Source organism: Ovis canadensis, chromosome 6 (assembly GCF_042477335.2).
Source record: "Ovis canadensis isolate MfBH-ARS-UI-01 breed Bighorn chromosome 6, ARS-UI_OviCan_v2, whole genome shotgun sequence".
Lineage (NCBI taxonomy): Eukaryota > Metazoa > Chordata > Mammalia > Artiodactyla > Bovidae > Ovis > Ovis canadensis.
This window is the reverse complement of record NC_091250.1, coordinates 116,846,930-116,864,312: the sequence shown is the minus strand read 5'-3', so window position 1 is coordinate 116,864,312 and position 17,383 is coordinate 116,846,930. Positions and strand designations below refer to the sequence as shown.

Sequence of the window (17,383 nt, the reverse complement as noted above, 5' to 3'; positions counted from 1 at the left end):
GGCGAAGCATAGATAATTAACGTGAAAGACTCCCCAATATATATATATATATATATATATATATACATATTTTAAATTCTGTAGTTTCAACCCTCTCCTGAAATCTAAAATTTTACCAAATTTATAGGAAAAAAGTTACATATTTCAATTTCACTTCTGTTTGCCTCTTCTCCTGCTGAGTTATTGAGGCCCAAATTCACCAAATAAAGCAGAAGCAGGGGTTCCTTTTCACTCCTGGAAAATATTGTTGACTTTTATTCACTAGGCAACAATTTTATCCATACATGTGCGTGTGCTCAGATGTGTCTGACTCTTTGTGACCTCAGTGACTGTAGCCCACCAGGCTCCTCTGTCCATGAAATTTTCCAGGCAAGAATACTAGAGTGTGATGCCATTTCCTCCTGCAGGGGACCTAAGGGACCCAGGGATCGAACCTGCATTTCCTGAATCTCCTGCATTGACAGGTGGATCCTTTATCACTGAGCCACACATTAACAGAGCAAGGAGTCCACAAACACAAAAAGAAAGATGGAAGAGAGAAAAAAAAGGAAAGAAAATGATCCTGTGACTTAAATGATTCCAAAACAAAGTTCACGTCAAATTTGAAAATGTTACCAGAATCTTTGGGGCGGCCCCAGGGGAGTCACTTTGCTGAGTGGGCTCTATCCTTAACCTGACCCAGAATCTACGAGGGCAACACAAGGGCAGAGGAGGCCAGAGAAGGAAGAGTTCATGTCACTCACCATCATGTGCAAAACTATTAAGCAAGTAGTATTTCTTATCACAGAGAATCAAATCTACATATTGATCCTGGCACTATGTATTGATCCTTCATCCTGGCACTATTTGAACCCAAGAAATGTCCAGTTGCATTGAATGGAAACTTCTGCAAGTGATTTGGCAGAAGAGAAACTTATATGCAGATCAGGAAGCAATGGTTAGAACTGGACATGGAACAACAGACTGGTTCCAAATAGGAAAAGGAGTATGTCAAGGCTGTATATTGTCACCCTGCTTATTTAATTTATATGCAGAGTATATATCATGGGAAACACTCAGCTGGAAGAAGCACAAACTGGAATCAAGATTGCCAGGAGAAATACTAATAACCTCAGATATGCAGATGACACCACTCTTATGGCAGAAAGTGAAGAGGAACTAAAAAGCCTCTTGATGAAAGTGAAAGAGGAGAGTGAAAAAGTTGGCTTAAAGCTCAACATTCAGAAAACGAAGATCATGGCATCTGGTCCCATCACTTCATGGGAAACAGATGGGGAAACAGTGGAAACAGTGTCAGACTTTATTTTGGGGGCTCCAAAATCACTGCAGATGGTGACTGCAGCCATGAAATTAAAAGACGCTTACTCCTTGGAAGAAAAGTTATGACCAACCTAGATAGCATATTGAAAAGCAGAGACATTACTTTGCCAACAAAGGTCCGTCTAGTCAAGGCTATGGTTTTTCCAGTGGTCTTGTGTGGATGTGAGAGTTGGACTGTGAAGAAAGCTGAGCGCTGAAGAATTGATGCTTTTGAACTGTGGTGTTGGAGAAGACTCTTGAGAGTCCCTTGGACTGCAAGGAGATCCAACCAGTCCATTCTGAAGGAGATCAGCCCTGGATGTGGGTGTTCTTTGGAAGGAATGATGCTAAAGCTGAAACTCCAGTACTTTGGCCACCTCATGCAAAGAGTTGACTTATTGGAAAAGACTCTGGTGCTGGGAGGGATTGGGGGGCAAGAGAAAAGGGGACAACAGAGGATGAGATGGCTGGATGGCATCACCGACTCGTTGAACGTGAGTCTGAGTGAACTCAGGGAGCTGGTGATGGACAGGGAGGCCTGGCGTGCTGCAATTCATGGGGTTGCAAAGAGTCGGACACGACTGAATGACTGAACTGAACTGAACTTCACACTAAAAGAAACTATTCCTAGTATGTCTTCAAGTTATATTTGCACTCTGTACTAACAGAACTGAGATGTTGCTGCTTTTCCTATTGCATTGTCAATATATAGAGCTTCGAACTGAAGGCTGTTCTCTGCCATGCATCATAAACACTGGTTGTCATCTAACAATAGCCAGGGTTTGCATTTGTGTTATAGCAGAAAGTATACAACAACTTCATTACAATTTCCCAGTTGACTTTATAAAATATGGAGTTACAGCTCAATCTTTTCACTTTATTTGCTGGGGTTTTGCAGTGGATGTTTTTGGCATTTCAGGAAAGAAAATTCTTTGCAGTGAGGGACTGTCACACTGTAAGACATGTCGCATTCTTGACCCCTGGGCAACGACTACCAGTAGCTTCACCCAGTCATTGTTATAACCAAACATACTCTCATACATTCTCAAAAGCCTCCTACTAAGTAGTGCCACCCATGGTAAAAACTAGCTCACTGGCACAAGGAAAGGTCAGGCTAAACTTTATCATGTAATCTAGAGACTTCCAGATCCTCACTCCTCCATAAAGGCAACATCCGATTTTCAGAGCCCTGGAAATAACACACACAGCTATACTCTTATCAGAATTGTTTCAAAGAAGCATACTACCATTTAGCCACAAAGGCTTTTTCAAAGCTGGAACAATCTTAGAAAGCATTTACTCTAACACCTTTATTTTACAGATAAGGAGACTAAAGTCCAGAAAAAGGAAATGATTTGCCTGAGTTCACAGATGCTAATTAATACCAGAAGTAGGACCAGAGCCACCTCATTCTAGCCCCTTCCCATTCAATCTTCCCTAATCATAGATTACAAAGCAAAGAAGGATCTTTTGAAACATCTCTCAAGCCATTGTTTTTATTTTATTTTATTTTATTTTTAATTGGAGGATGGTTTCTGCCACACATCAACATGAATCAGCCATAGGTATGGTTTCAATATAAAATCTTACCTGCAGTGAGCCAGAGGTCGACTTTCTTACCCCTGAAACTGATTCTTTCTGACAATTCTCTCCTACAAACATTTTCACACACTACAAAAATGTGAATACCGAGGGTGGAAGAGGTGGGTGAATTGGGAGAGTGGGATTAACACATGTACACTACTGATACTATGTATAAAGTAGATAACTAATGAGCCTACTGTGCAGTGCAGGGAACTCCACTCAGTGCTCTGTGGGGACCTGAATGGGAGAGAAATCCAAGAAAGAGGGCATCATGCATACATATAGCTGATTCACTTTTCTGTACAGTAGAATATAACACAATATTGTTGTATTCTCCAATAACAATGTAAGATAAAATAAAAATAGAAAAGTTAATATATATTTATTAAAAAGTAGTGGGAACTTATGTACACCCATGGCAGATTCATGCTGATGTATCTCAAAACCAATACAGTATTGTAAAGTAAAAAAACAAAATAAAATTAGAAAAAAAAGAGAAGATAACACAAAGCAAAAAATAAAAATAAAATAAAAATGTAAAAAAAAAAGTAGTTTTTAAAAAATCCAAGGAAATGCTCATTTAAAGAAATGGAAAAGAAAATCCTCAAACTTTTTCTAGTGAACCTGAATGCTGTATTTTCAAACATAATTCTTCCACGTCTTAAAGTAAATATACCCCCCAACCGAAGGGCTTCCCTGGTGGCTCAGGATGTAAAGAATCCACTTGCCAGTACAGGAGACTGGGGTTCAATTCCTGGGCCAGGAAGATCCCCAGAGAAGGGAATGGCTACCCACTCCAGTGTTCTTGCCTAAGAAATTCCATGGACAGAGGAGCCTGGTAGGTTACAGCTCATGGGGTCAGAAAGAGTCAGACACAACTGACCAACTAACACTTTCACCTTGACCTTCCAACCGAAAATCAAACACGACAGTAAACACAAAAATAATGAACAAAAACTAGTCAATTCAATATTACCTGCTCTCTCTTCAAAGTAATGACATACAGTCAATAAATACCTTAAACACATTCATTGTTTTCATTATTAGGAAAAACATCTCTTTATAAAAATTTATATGACTTCCATTTTTACCAGAATAGATTTTTGTTGTTGCTGTTTGTCATCAGTATTAGTACTGCATTAACTAGATTGCCAGTCTCTGCCTGCGTGTACTTTTCAAAATAAATATCTCAGTAAAATACTGAATGCAGTTTTTTATGAGTTCTTAATTCAATTCCCAGTTTCACAGCTGTTCAGGCATCTGGACTATTATCATTAAAATGTTTCAAATTGAGTACAGCTTAGATATTCAGGGCTCTGGGCTACTCCCAAAGAATATTAAGCTTTTATCTTGTAGTTCGAGAAGAAAGTACAGATCTAACTACTCAATGTCCTTCTATATACAAAAGAAGTGACTTCTGTGGGACTCAGCCACCTGAACCATGAGAGGACAGCATAGAAAAAAATAGGAGAAAAGACTACACAAAACTAAAGTCACCAGACACAGAAAAGCATTTTATAGAGAATTAACAGCTACAGTCAATATAAAACAATATGTTCTTCTAACTGCTCTTAAGTAATTTAGATATATCCTTACCTAATTTTATCATGATTTCCCAGCACCACTTTTGAATAGGTAATAGTCTTTAATCATCTGAGGTTCTTGTTAAAACTCATATGGCTGGGTTCAGGTAGGTCTCAGTAATTGCATTTCTAACAAGATCCCAGGTGAAACTGATGCTTTTGGTCTTGAGATCACACTCTGAACTGCTACTTTAAAGGATTTTTAAAATACTTTATCTTGACAGTTATTAATAATAATAAGTACATTTTTCATTTTTACCCAGAGTGTGAGATACTTACACCCACATTTTAAAAACTGAATATTAAAACGTGTGAATTCTTACTTTTACTATACATAATGAACCCTGATTTTTCCATTCTATTCCATCCTGTTCTATCCCTTTTCATTGAAAAGTGGTCATGAACCACTGATGCATCAAGATCTATATTTTGAAAAATACTGCTCTAGAATCCCATGTTCATCATGAAATTTAATAATATTATAATAACTGTTGACATGTATTGACATTTACCAAATGCTAGATACCCTTCCAGTATCTTACAGGCAATGCTCAAGCTCACTTCATAAATTAAAAGCCTATAACAACACTATGGAGTAGATATTATTAAATGCCCATTTCACAGAGAGGGAATCTGTGGTTCACAACTTGCCCAAGGTTATAGGGCTTTGTGTAATTCCAGAACATAGTGATAAAGTATGGTATAATATCTCACAGTAAGATACTTTAGTTTTGAATCCCACATCTACTACTTAGTGGCTGTATGACTTTGGTAAATTACAAAGACTTTCCAAGTTTCAGTTTTTGTTTCTTTTATTTAATGTTTGATTTTTTTTTATGAGGACCATTTTTAAAGCCTCTCCTGAATTTGTTACAATACTGTTTTCTGTTTTGATTTTTTGACCATGAGACATACGGGATCTCCCTGACCAGGGATGAAACTCACAACCTCTGCACTGAAGGTGAAGTCTTAACCACAGGACCACCAAAGAAGTTCCAAGTTCCAGTTTTAACCCACCTATAAAAGATAATAATAGCTCCTATTCATGTGGGAGCTTGAAGATTAAAGGCGATAACCCATGGAAGAGCTTGGCATAACTAGCACATAGTCAGGCTTTAATAACTGCAATCTATTATTAAACACAGAGATTCATTCTTCTTTGTCACATCATATGCTGCCTCCCTGCCCTTGAATTCTAGTTTCCAGCGTTGTCTCTGGATTTGCCTTTTCTCCTGAGTCTTTGATTTCTGACACTTATCATCCTGTGACCTTGCTTCTCCCCTTCTCCCATCCATCCTCCTCCAGCAGCTCCCTCTGTTGAGAGGGAGTCCTCAGAGCTCCTTCCCCAGATAATTCCTCACAACCCCCACCTGTTTCTAGGCATCAGTGTCCAAGGCTCCCCCACAGAACCTGTCAACTCAAACCTAACCCTACAAACACAGAAAAGTTACTCCATGATGAAAGTATAAGTTGTTACCAAAGTATGAAATCTCTAATCAATAAATCATGAACGTGAGAGGGCTAGTCCTTCTGTATACCCATAATTGCCTTTGTATAACATTGCCGGCATTGTACTTGACCATTTCACAGTAATAAACCATGTGCATGCGTGTGTGCCTGCTAAGTCACTTCAGTCGTGTCCGAATCTTTGCTACCCTATGGACTATAGTCCACCAGGCTCCTCTGTCCATGGGATTCTTGAGGCAAGAAAACTGGAGTGGGTTGCCATGCAACCCTCCACAGGATTTCCTAACCCAGGGATCAAACCTATGTCTCTTATGTCTCCTGTGTTGGCAGGTGGGTTCTTAACCACTGGTGCCACCTGGGAAGCCCTGTAATAAACTACTGCTGCTGCTGCTGCTGCTGCTAAGTCGCTTCAGTCGTGTCCAACTTTGTGCAACCCCACAGATGGCAGCCCACGAGGCTCCCCCATCCCTGGGATTCTCCAGGTAATAAACCACAATGGGATACAAAAACCAAAAAGGAATTATAAAGGCAGTACTCCTGTGGCTAAATCCTGCTTTTATGCAATTAGGTGCAACAAGATAACATCAAGCTCCTTTGGCTCCCCTAGGTCATCTTTTCCTCCTAGAAGTTTCTTCACAGAAGAAATTTTAAAACCAGATATTCCCTGCACAATAGAACAATCAAAAATGACACCTCAAGGGAGTTGGAGAATTTTTTTCTCTATATCATTAAAAACAGGAGTGACATGCCCTCCAACAGTTTCTGGGATAAACGCTCCTATCTTGAGAAAGACTAGCTTTGAAATTACTTTCCCTGCAGTCCATTTCATTTCAGTGTGTCCAGTGAATACTGTCACCAAGAACTCAACCTTTCTCCCCTTCTCAGTTGCTACACCCAAAGAAATAATCCCTTCTTTCTGTATTTCAGCTTTTTCTGATCTTGGTTTTCATCAAAATATAGTCTATTTATGATAGAAAGTTTCAGTTTTATATCATAGTGAATTCTACTTTTATAGATTATACTCCATTTAAACATATTATAAAATACTGGCTATATTCACCATGCTGTACATTATATCATTGTATCTTATTTATTTTATACCTAGTAGGCTGTACCTCTTAATCCTTTTCCCCTATCTGGCCTCACTCCCACTCCCCCAGTGGTAACCACTAGCTTGTTCTCTATCTGTGAATCTATTTCTGTTTTGTTATATTTCTTCATTTGTTTTACTTGTTTAGATTCCATATATAACTGAAAACATATGGTATTTGTCTTACTTCAATAGGCATAATACCCTCCATGTCTATCCATGATGTTGTAAATGACAAAAAATTCATTGTTTACTAATGGCTGTATAATATTCCATTGTGTATAAATGCCCCATCTCTTTATCCATTCATCTGTTGATGGATACCTAGGTTCCTTCCATGAGCTTCCCAGGTCATGCTAGTGGTAAAGAATCCACCTCCCAATGCAGGAGACACAAAGAGATGAAGTTCATTCCCTGGGTTTGGAAGATTCCCTGGAGTAGAAAATGGCACCCCACTCCGTTACTCTTGCCTGGAAAATTCCATGGGGCCACAAAGAGTCAAAGATGACTGAGGGACTGAGAATGGGACACAGGTTCCTTCCATACCTTGCCTATTGTAAGTAATGCTGCTATGAACGTTGGGTGCATAATCTATCTTTTCGTATTCATGTTCTTGCCTACTTCAGATGTGTACCCAGGTATATAAAGAAATCACCCTGTATCTCATGCTGGTGCTCAGTCCTGACTGACTCTTTGTGACCCCATGGACTGCTACCCACAGGCTCCTCTCTGTCCATGAGACTTTCCAGGCAAGAATACTGGAGTGGGTTGCCTTTTCTTTCTGCAGAGGATCTCCCTGACTTAGGGATCAAACCCATATCTCTTGCATCTCCTGCAGTTCAGGCAGGTTCTTTACCACAGCACTTCCTGGGAAGCCCAAAGAGCTTGTACAACTCCATATAAAAAATGATTTTAAAATGGACAGAAGGCCCAGAGAAACATTTCTCCAAAGAAAACATTCAGATGGTTAACAAGCACATGAAAAAGTGTTCACTGAGCGTAACTAATCATCAGGGAAACACAAACCAAAACCATAATAAGACATTACCCCACACTGGTCAAAATGACTGTCATCAAAAAAATAATAATAATAAATGTTGGTGAGTATGTGGAGAAAAGGGAACCCTAGTACACTCTTGGTGGGAATGTAAATTTGTAAAGCCACTATGGAGAACAATATGGAGGTTCCTGAAAATATATATTATTTCAGCTTTTTCAAGTTGAGTCCCTAGTCCTCAACCCTAAGACCACCTACCTCTTCTCTCTCCACTACCTCCATCTGTTTCTCACAGTATTCCAGGGATATACTTAACGGTGGATATAAGCTTGGTTTACTATAATAGAGTACACTGTTCATGAAAATACTATAGAAGGCCTGCACCTTTAAAATCACATCTTTAATATAATTTGATGAACTAGTATTAAAAGTAGATATATGAGAAGTTTCACCTGAAAAAAAAGAAGACCTCCCCTTACCTGAGTTTCCTGGGATTATTTCACATATAAATCTCTTGCCCTAAGGGCAAAAGTCTGGGAATTAAGCAATAAGGATAAATCATTGGTTTTATCCTACATGGTTTTTCCAGTAGTCATGCATGGATGTGAGAGTTGGACCATAAAGAAGGCTGAGTGCTAAAGAATTGATGCTTCTGAACTGTGGTGTTGGAGAAGACTCTTGAGAGTGCCTTGGACTGCAAGGAGATCAAATCACTCCATCCTAAAGGAAATCAGTCCTGAATATTCATTGGAAGGACTGATGCTGAAGCTGAAACTCCAATATTTTGGCCACCTGATGTGAAGAGCTGACTCACTGGAAAAGACGCTGATGCTGGGAAAGATTGAAGGCAGTAGGAGAAGGGGACAACAGAGGATGAGATGGTTGGATGGCATCACCGACTCAATGGACATGAGTTTGAAGAAAGCTCTGAGAGATGGTGAAGGACAGGGAAGGCTGGCGTGCTGCAGTCCATGGGGTCACAAAGAGTTGGACACGACTGAGTGACTGAACAACAAATAAATCATTGGCGTTACACGGACCATATCTTTGCTGTTCACCTCTCACCAGAAGATAAAATCTGGTCAAGCCAATTACTATGAGTGAACCTTGATAGTGGCAATCCATCCCACGGGCCCCAACCCATCAGCATAACACTGTCATCTAAAAGATCTGTGGAGAACTTCAAGGCCAGTTCTTTGAGACCATATTGGGACCAGGGTCTGCACTATATGTCAAGCACATTGAAACACAGGTTATCATTCTAAAATTAACAGAGAGAAAAGCACTGAGAAGGTGACATATTAGAAAAATGACAGGGTATTTGGATTCAGATAGATCTGGTTTTCTCAACTCTATTACCTCGTATTAACAATAATAGCTTGAGTAAGTTTTACCTGTTTGAACCTAAACATACTCACAGAGTGGGAATAACATATCTGAATTAGATATAACATAGCTTACTTCTAGAATTACTAATTATTTCTAACTATTTCTAGAATTAGAAGTAGTATATTGAAAAAATAAATAAAACTCCCATGGAGTGCTTGGTACTTAGCAGGTACTTGATTAGTTAGCGTGATTATTATTACGAGTCTGTGTGACTTAAAGAGGCAGAAAAACTCAAGACAGAATGAGAGTTATTTTGCCTCCATGGGAAATTTGAGAAATTACTTTCTTTAACTGAAAACTCAATTTGATGGGCAGAATACAGCCCTAATTACAGGTCTTAATTATGACTTTTACTTCAATCTATTGATAGATCTTACTTGTAAGAAAAAGAAATATGCTTCTCAGAGATATTCCTGAGGGCACTCTTCTATACAATCACAATATGCATATTGAAAAGAACTCACATGTTTGCTCTGAAGTATTTGCTTTCAAAATTACTCAGACATGATTTTCTTTCTAAGGTCTTCAAGAAATATCGTATTTCAGGCAAGGCCATTTTATCTATCAGGGAGTATAAAAACAGTACTTAGAATGATTCAAGAAACTACAAAAAATAATCTGGAAAAATTATTGGCTCTGAAATACTAAACTGAAGCTACAAAATAAAATTTTATACATATTTAACTACATGTCTAAAAAAAAGTTGTGCTTCCCAGGTTGCACAGTGGTCAAGAATTCGCCTGCCAATGCAGGGGACACAGGAGATGCAGGATTCATCCCTAGGTTGGGAAGATCCCCTGGAGTAGGAGATGGCAACCCATTGCAGTATTCTTGCCTGGAAAACCCCATGGAGAGAGGGGCCTGAGGGGCTACAGTCTATGGGGCCTCAAAAGAGTCAGACACAACTTAGCCAACTAAACAACAACATACTAAAAAAAGTAAAATGGAGGAAATTCAGCCTATTTCCATAATGCATTTAAGCTAACTTTTAAAAGTTATGGGTATTTTAAGATCATTAAACTAGGCTAAAAGGATGTGAACCACATTATTAGAAAACCTCAACTAAGGTATAATTGTGCATGAAATTTAATGCTGAGTTCTTGGATGACAAACTAAAATGATAAACATGGTGATTTTTAGCCTCTGTTCTTCTAAGAAAAGAAGCAACACTAGCTAATCAGAAGAGACACATTTTCTAAAGCAGTAAAAGCAAAGATGGATTTGTAGAGATCTTTACATAAGGGATATTGAAGTACATAACAAAAAGCACCAAGATATTTTCCATGGAGCCCATCTCTTTTCAACTGACTCCCTGCAAAAAGTAAAAAGTATTATATTAAACCACAGTGAATGAAGACAACGTAATAAAAAGGAGTTGTAACATGATTAGGAAGGGTAAATTTTCAATTTGATAAAAATAGAGAGCATGGAAGATTTAGAAAGCTGAGTAGACTATTACTTTTAAATATCAATGGTTGCTTGTCCAGTCTCCTCAGAGATACTATATAAAGAGCAACATGAACTATATATGGTCCCTGGATAGTGCCTGAAACACAAGTATTATGCATTCTTTATTGAAAAATTATCCACATGTTAAACGGCAAGTATACAAGTGACAAAAGCATCACAGTTCTGAAAATAAACCCATTTGTATTTTGGCTCAAAGCACATATACCTCCCCCCTTCTACATGTTAGGCAGTATAAATAATTGTAGACAAATTTTTTTCAGGAAGGAACTTTGAGCATAAATGATCAAAGGAGATAGAAATAAAACCAATATAATTTTAAAAATCAGCAAAAGGAAGGAAGGTGCCTTTCTGAATTTCCTCCTCTCCATCCACCTTCACATTCTACTTTAATTAAATTTGATTCCCTCAAGCACTAGCATTCAAGATAATTATTAAATAGCCCAAATTAGTACTTCTATTTTGTTTTATTAATTAAGATTATTACCCAGTCCACAGGCAACAGGATCTCCAATTCAACTCCATTATTAGTCCTCACAGCTAAATCCAGGACCTCCCACTGGGATACAGCAGATTAGAGATTTTACAGTATAATATAAAAAATAATTGTGGGAGATGTTTATTTATTCTAACAGTTTCTACTCTCTTTAAACTCAAGAGTATTTTGTAATTTCAAAGAGGAAAAAAAAATTGGTTCCACTCTAGATTTTGTTTTGTTTTGCTTTTACTTTAGAATAGTAAAAACACAATATTTCATCTATTACAGAAATAAAATAGGCTTGTGTGAGCCAGTCTGGAAAGTGAACTATATTTGGTAGCATTATTACCTTTAGAAAATGAACTCTGAGTCCAAATAGACATTTTTTCAAATGAACTTTGGGGAAATAACTACCTGCATAAATTGGAGTCTACCACTGCTTTCTTCATTCATGTCTTTGCTTGCTCACTTACTAAGGAAACATTAATAGATGTCTATACGCTTCATACTCTGTTCTGGGAGCTAGATACAGGTATTCCCACCAATACACCCATTAAGGAACTCACTGTAGCTGGCTGGGGAAGGGTACATAAAAATTATTAAAATAATCATTCATGGTATGTTTAAGACATTACGGAAGCAGATAAGATGACATGATTAACTCTTCCTGCATGGAACTGGGCAAGTCTTCCAAAGGAAGGTCCACTTGAAGTGGACCACTGATAATCAACAGGGGCTTTCCGGGCAGAAGACATTTCAGGAGAATGAAATCCAGAAGCAAGAAATAAGAAGTATAAAGAGTGAGGGTCTTTGGTGTAGGCAGACACAGCTAAAAATCAAGGGCTTTGAAGAGCTTTTCGTCCCTGTACTAAGGCATTTAGAGTTGCTGTTATAGGTCTCTGGGGTCTATCACAGGTTTTAGAACACGGGGCTTACACAATTAGATCTGTACTTTGTAAAGATTAATTGTGGCAATGCCACAGTAGAATGGAGATACTGCTTAAAACACACATGTGCACAGTATCCTCTGAAAACTGAACATTGACTTCATCACAATAATCCCTCCACTTCCAAATGGGCTTTTATTTAGTGCTGAAACCATCATAATCTTGTAAAGTTTGAGTTTATATAGCAAAGACAGATGGGTTACCATTCCAGACTCAATTTGAAAGCCCAACTCTTCCCATGAAGAACATTAACAGTGGGCCAGTAGGTCACAGCCAAGCTATTCAGAACACTGTTGGTAAACAACAAACTAGGCTTTGGCCAAGACAGCAAAATAAACAGACTCAAGCCACTCATTACCACCTGCTGCACATTCCTAGCCCTTCCTGCCCCACCCCGCCCCCACCTCCCTAACCCTCTCCCTTCACCCTGAAGAATCCAAGATCACATAATCAATGAGACCTTGACCATAAGAACTCTCTGAGTTTTGACCACTGCTCTCCTGAGCAAAACCTGAAAGGATTTCACTGGGAATTACAGTCCAGAACACTTTCTACTTTTACACTGAAGTTTACACTCTTGTCTAAAAGGGTGCATCACTATTTGTTCTGCGCTGACTTTGTTTTTTCTTGAGAACACAGTTCTCACCCCGCTTATTATCAAATCTGTATGTTCAAAATTGTTCAAATTCACTGTATATACAGCCCACAAGAACATAACTGAGAAACCATCCTCCTCTCAAACCCAAGCCCCTGTGATTAAGTAATAAAACCAAACAACACAGTTGAAAGCCAAGGACAAGACTGAGTTTCAGCAGGCTTTCCCACATAGAAAGGACCACAGAGTCTCCTTCTTTTAATCACTCTAGCTGTGTATTCCTTACACAAACCTCAAACTAAAGTCCAGATCTGAACAAGTTCAGTTTTCCCCTTACTCCCACTTAAAGGTCTTCTACCAAGAAGACATCCTCTCTGAAGGGTAAGAGGATTTTATTTATCTTAAGGTTTTGTCAGTACGTCTGTCCTCCAAGATGTCTAAGGGAAATTCTCTGACAACTCAGTAATGGCTCTAAAGAGAACAGATTTCTCCGCTTGCTACCTGAAGGTCAGGCACCCAGAGAAGACAAAAAGGGGAATTGTATTATTGGGCTTTCTTAGAGGTTGAAATATCCCCAGAGAAGAGGAAGTATTTAGAAATTTAAAAGGGAGAGTGAGGTCTTAATAAGTCTAATGTGATCTTTATATTTGTGTTCTTTTTCTAATATATTAACTGTGTGTGTTTTATATTTTATGATGCCCAGCCTAATACCAACACCCATTCTTGCCCTTAATGGTTGGTTTTGAGGTCTAATTAGAAGCAGGAGACAGATTGTTTATATTTAATCTGTCCATCTTCTTCTCAGTAATTGAGTAAAGCTCTTAACTCTACTGTAAATATCCCTGGGTTTCAATTAATTTGTTCGACTTAATAGACATAGCAACACATACTGTTTTACTTATGGATAAGCAGACACTTTGCAACTTTTATACTTCAAATACACATGATTTATTTACTTCCTCATTTTAGAAAGAGATGAGATAATAATGTCCTTCTAGATTTACCAAAAAAAAAATAGTAAGCTATGATGGAAACAGAAATATATTGGAAATGATATTTTAAATGAATTAATATATGCATAGAGTACAAGGCAGTCTGGGTTCCCTATTACTAGCTGGTATTGAAAACCTAACACTCTAAGGAATCCAGAGTAATATTATCTACCCTTATATTTGAGGACTTGTACAAGAAACGCAGTCTGTAGTATTCTTTTTTTTAATGATAACATATTACATATCTCTATCCTCAAAAGCGGTCAGATACTTCCTCGAAAAGTTTCCTTTTAAAAAACTAAACAAATTATTTTGGGTGACTGAAAACTCAACAAATATTCCCAAAGGCTTTGTTTACAATTACAGTATTTACTATTAAAATATATCTTTGAATAATTATTATCTAGAAAACTCTCCTGATATAAGACACTGACAGAAACGAGCAGCGAAGGGGGCAGATAGAGGGGCAGATAGATAGTGAGGAGTCTATATTCCTTCCTTCTATTTTTAAGCCTAGAAATGCATACTATCAGCTTGCTCTGTTTTCTTCCTTTTAAAAATAATAATAAAGGAGCATTGTTCCCCATCATCTACATGCACGCGTACGCGCGCGCGCACACACACACACACACACACACACACACACACACACACACATTGCACCAGCACGGGATTCCTGCGGTCCCTCCTCGCCCCGTGCAGCCCCCACCCGCGTCTCCCGCAGCTGTGCCCGCAGCCCCCCGGGGCGCAGGCGAGGCCAGGTCCAAGCCCCCCGAGGTCACCCCGGAGCACATCACTCCCCCCCACGCCCCAAACCAGGTCACTTACCCTGCTCGGAGCGCACGACAGAAGAGGGAAGGCGACTGCTCCGAAGAAAAAGACCCCCAGGACGAGCAGGAAAAAATAAATAATAAAGCGAGGAGGGCAGTCTCCTTACTTCCCACAACAAGGGGAAGTATTGCGCCCCATGCACTGGGTAGCTCCGCAGCCGCGGTTTCGGAGGAAATGCGCGGCGGCAGAAGCAGCTGCGGCTGGGGTGGAAAGTTGGGGGTGGTTCCCCCCAGCCGCCCGCGCCTCAATCCGCTCCGGTCCCCGCCGCAGTCTTGACAGCTCCCCCGGCCTTCGATACCCTCCGAAGCCCCGCCGCCGGTTTCCACCCGGAGCTGGGCTGAGTTGCCACATGCACTTGAGAGATCCTAGCAGTTGCGCACAGAAGAGTCCCAGAAGTTAGAAAGAGTGATTGTGTGTGAATGTGTAAATATACAGTACAAGAGGCTGGAACAACTGAGCGGGGCCAACCCTCAGACGCAGCCCGGGGTTTCAGATTTCATTTGGCAACTGGCAGCTTCAGAAGATTCGAGCCGCACGACGGGGGAGGCAAGAGGAGCCCGGTCCTCGCCCAGCGCCTCTCTGCTGGGTTATCTTAGAGCCTGGGTGACACTGGGTGGGGGGTGAGGGGGCGGTCCCCGGACCCTCGACAGCCAGACAGAGCCCTGCTTCGGTACCCCTGAGGCTGACTTGACCCGTTTATTTCTTTCGTATCACAGATACACGTTGGTGTGAATCTGGGGCTGTGCGTGCGGAGAAGGGATGCCGAATACATATCCCTTTGCCCCCTAGAAGCTCAGCATGTCTTTGGCCAAACCTCACAAGGTTTTACTTGCTTCTGTCAGCTCTCTGTATAAAATCTTATTTCTCCAATCAGAATTACCTGGGTCATTAAACCTGTATTCCTAGAAATGTTTATTTAGATGAATACTCTCTAGTTAGATCTTTAGAGAAATTCAAAGCATAATTACTTCCTTATCATGGTTTAAGAGCTCTCAAAATTACGCAGTATAAAAGAAAGAGGATGGAGTAGTAAATATTTTGCTGATGCAGCCCCCTCTCCTCCCACCACCAAAGAAAAAAGAATTTCAGATCTAGATATTAGATATTATAGTACTGATTACCTGGAATGCCAACTCAACTATTCAAATATATATATATATATATATATATATATATATATATATATATATATGCTTTAAAGTATTTAAAAACCATCACTATGGATCTCCAGTGATAGGGAAAAGCACACATTTAAATTTAGAAACACCAAAAATAAAAGTCTGTGTGGACACATGTGTTTCTTTTTTTTTTTTCTTTTATCTCTCTTTTTCTGGTTTCTTGTAGTCTTTCTTTCTGGTGATCTGTCTCATCCTGGCTTGATGTCCCACTAGAAAATTGATTTTCTGGTGGAAGAATTCTCAACCATCTAATTAAGCTTGGCAGGGAAAAAATTCTTTGGGTATTTCTTTTTAAAAGTGTGTGTTGAATTCCTACCCAGAAGCAGTGTAACTTATTTTCTAATTGGTAGGAATAAATGACCTTCATGGCTTTACATATTCTACCTTGCAGCCTGGCAGGTACGTGCCAATGGGCGGTTTTAGATGAAAGCTGGAAAATAATGAAATTAACCAAAATGAAATCTGCACACACTTGAGGGTCCCAAGAGCCTCAGGAAGATGTGTCAATGATTCAAGATTCTGACATTTAGAAAAGACAAGGAAGCTATCATGTTGGTAACCTAATTCAGGATATAACTACTACCACAAGCAACTTAGAATCAAGACAATACAAAATTGAACTCAACATGATTACCGGATATTCCCTAATCCAAACGGTTAAGACATGCCTCTGTGACACACCCTCACATCTAAGATCTTTGCTTTCACATCTCCTGACCTCTGTCTCCATCCCTTCCAGTTCAGTTAAGTCATTCAGTCGCGTCCAACGCTTTGCGAAGCCATGGACTGCAGCACACCAGACTTTCCTGTCCATCACCAAGTCCCATGTCCATTGAGTCAGTGATGCCATCCAACTATCTCATTCTCCATTGTCCCCTTCTCCTCCTGCCTTCAATCTTTCCCAGCATCAAAGTCTTTTCTAAAGAGTCAGTTCTTCGCATCAGGTGGCCAAAGTATTGGAGTTTCAGCTTCAACATCAGTCCTTCCAATGAACACCCAGGACTGATCTCCTTTAGGATGGACTTGTTGGATCTCCTTGCAGTCCAAGGGACTCTTAAGAGTTTTCTCCAACACCACAGTTCAAAAGCATCAATTCTTCAGTGCTCAGCTTTCTTTATGGCCCAAATCTCACATCCATACATGACTACTGGAAAAACCATAGCTTTTGGTTTTGACTAGATGGACTTTTGTTGGCAAAGTAATGTCTCTACTTTTAATATGTTGTCTAGGTTGGTCATAGCTTTTTTTCCAAGGAGCAAGTGTCTTTTAATTTCATCTCTGCAGTCACTATTTGCAGTGATTTTGGAGCCCAAGAAAAGAAAGTCTCTGTTTCCACCATCTATTTGCCATGAAGTGATGAGAACGGATGCCATGATCTTAGTTTTTTGAATGTTGAATTTTAAGCAAGTGTTTCCACTCTCCTCTTCCACTTTCATCAAAAGGCTCTTCAGTTCCTCTTTGCTTTCTGCCATAAGGGTGGTATCAT

At 39.5% G+C, this 17,383-nt stretch overlaps 1 protein-coding gene across 1 annotated transcript in view; it reads right to left on the bottom strand.

The window, feature by feature from the left end:
• ARHGAP24 (Rho GTPase activating protein 24) overlaps positions 1 to 15,231 on the bottom strand; it is a 574,044-nt gene extending 558,813 nt beyond the window's left edge. Inside the window, exon 1 of the mRNA XM_069594606.1 lies at positions 14,717 to 15,231. The gene's annotated coding sequence lies outside the window, so the exon portion shown is untranslated. The remainder of the gene's footprint in view (positions 1 to 14,716) is intronic.
• Between the last annotated feature and the right edge of the window lie 2,152 nt (positions 15,232 to 17,383).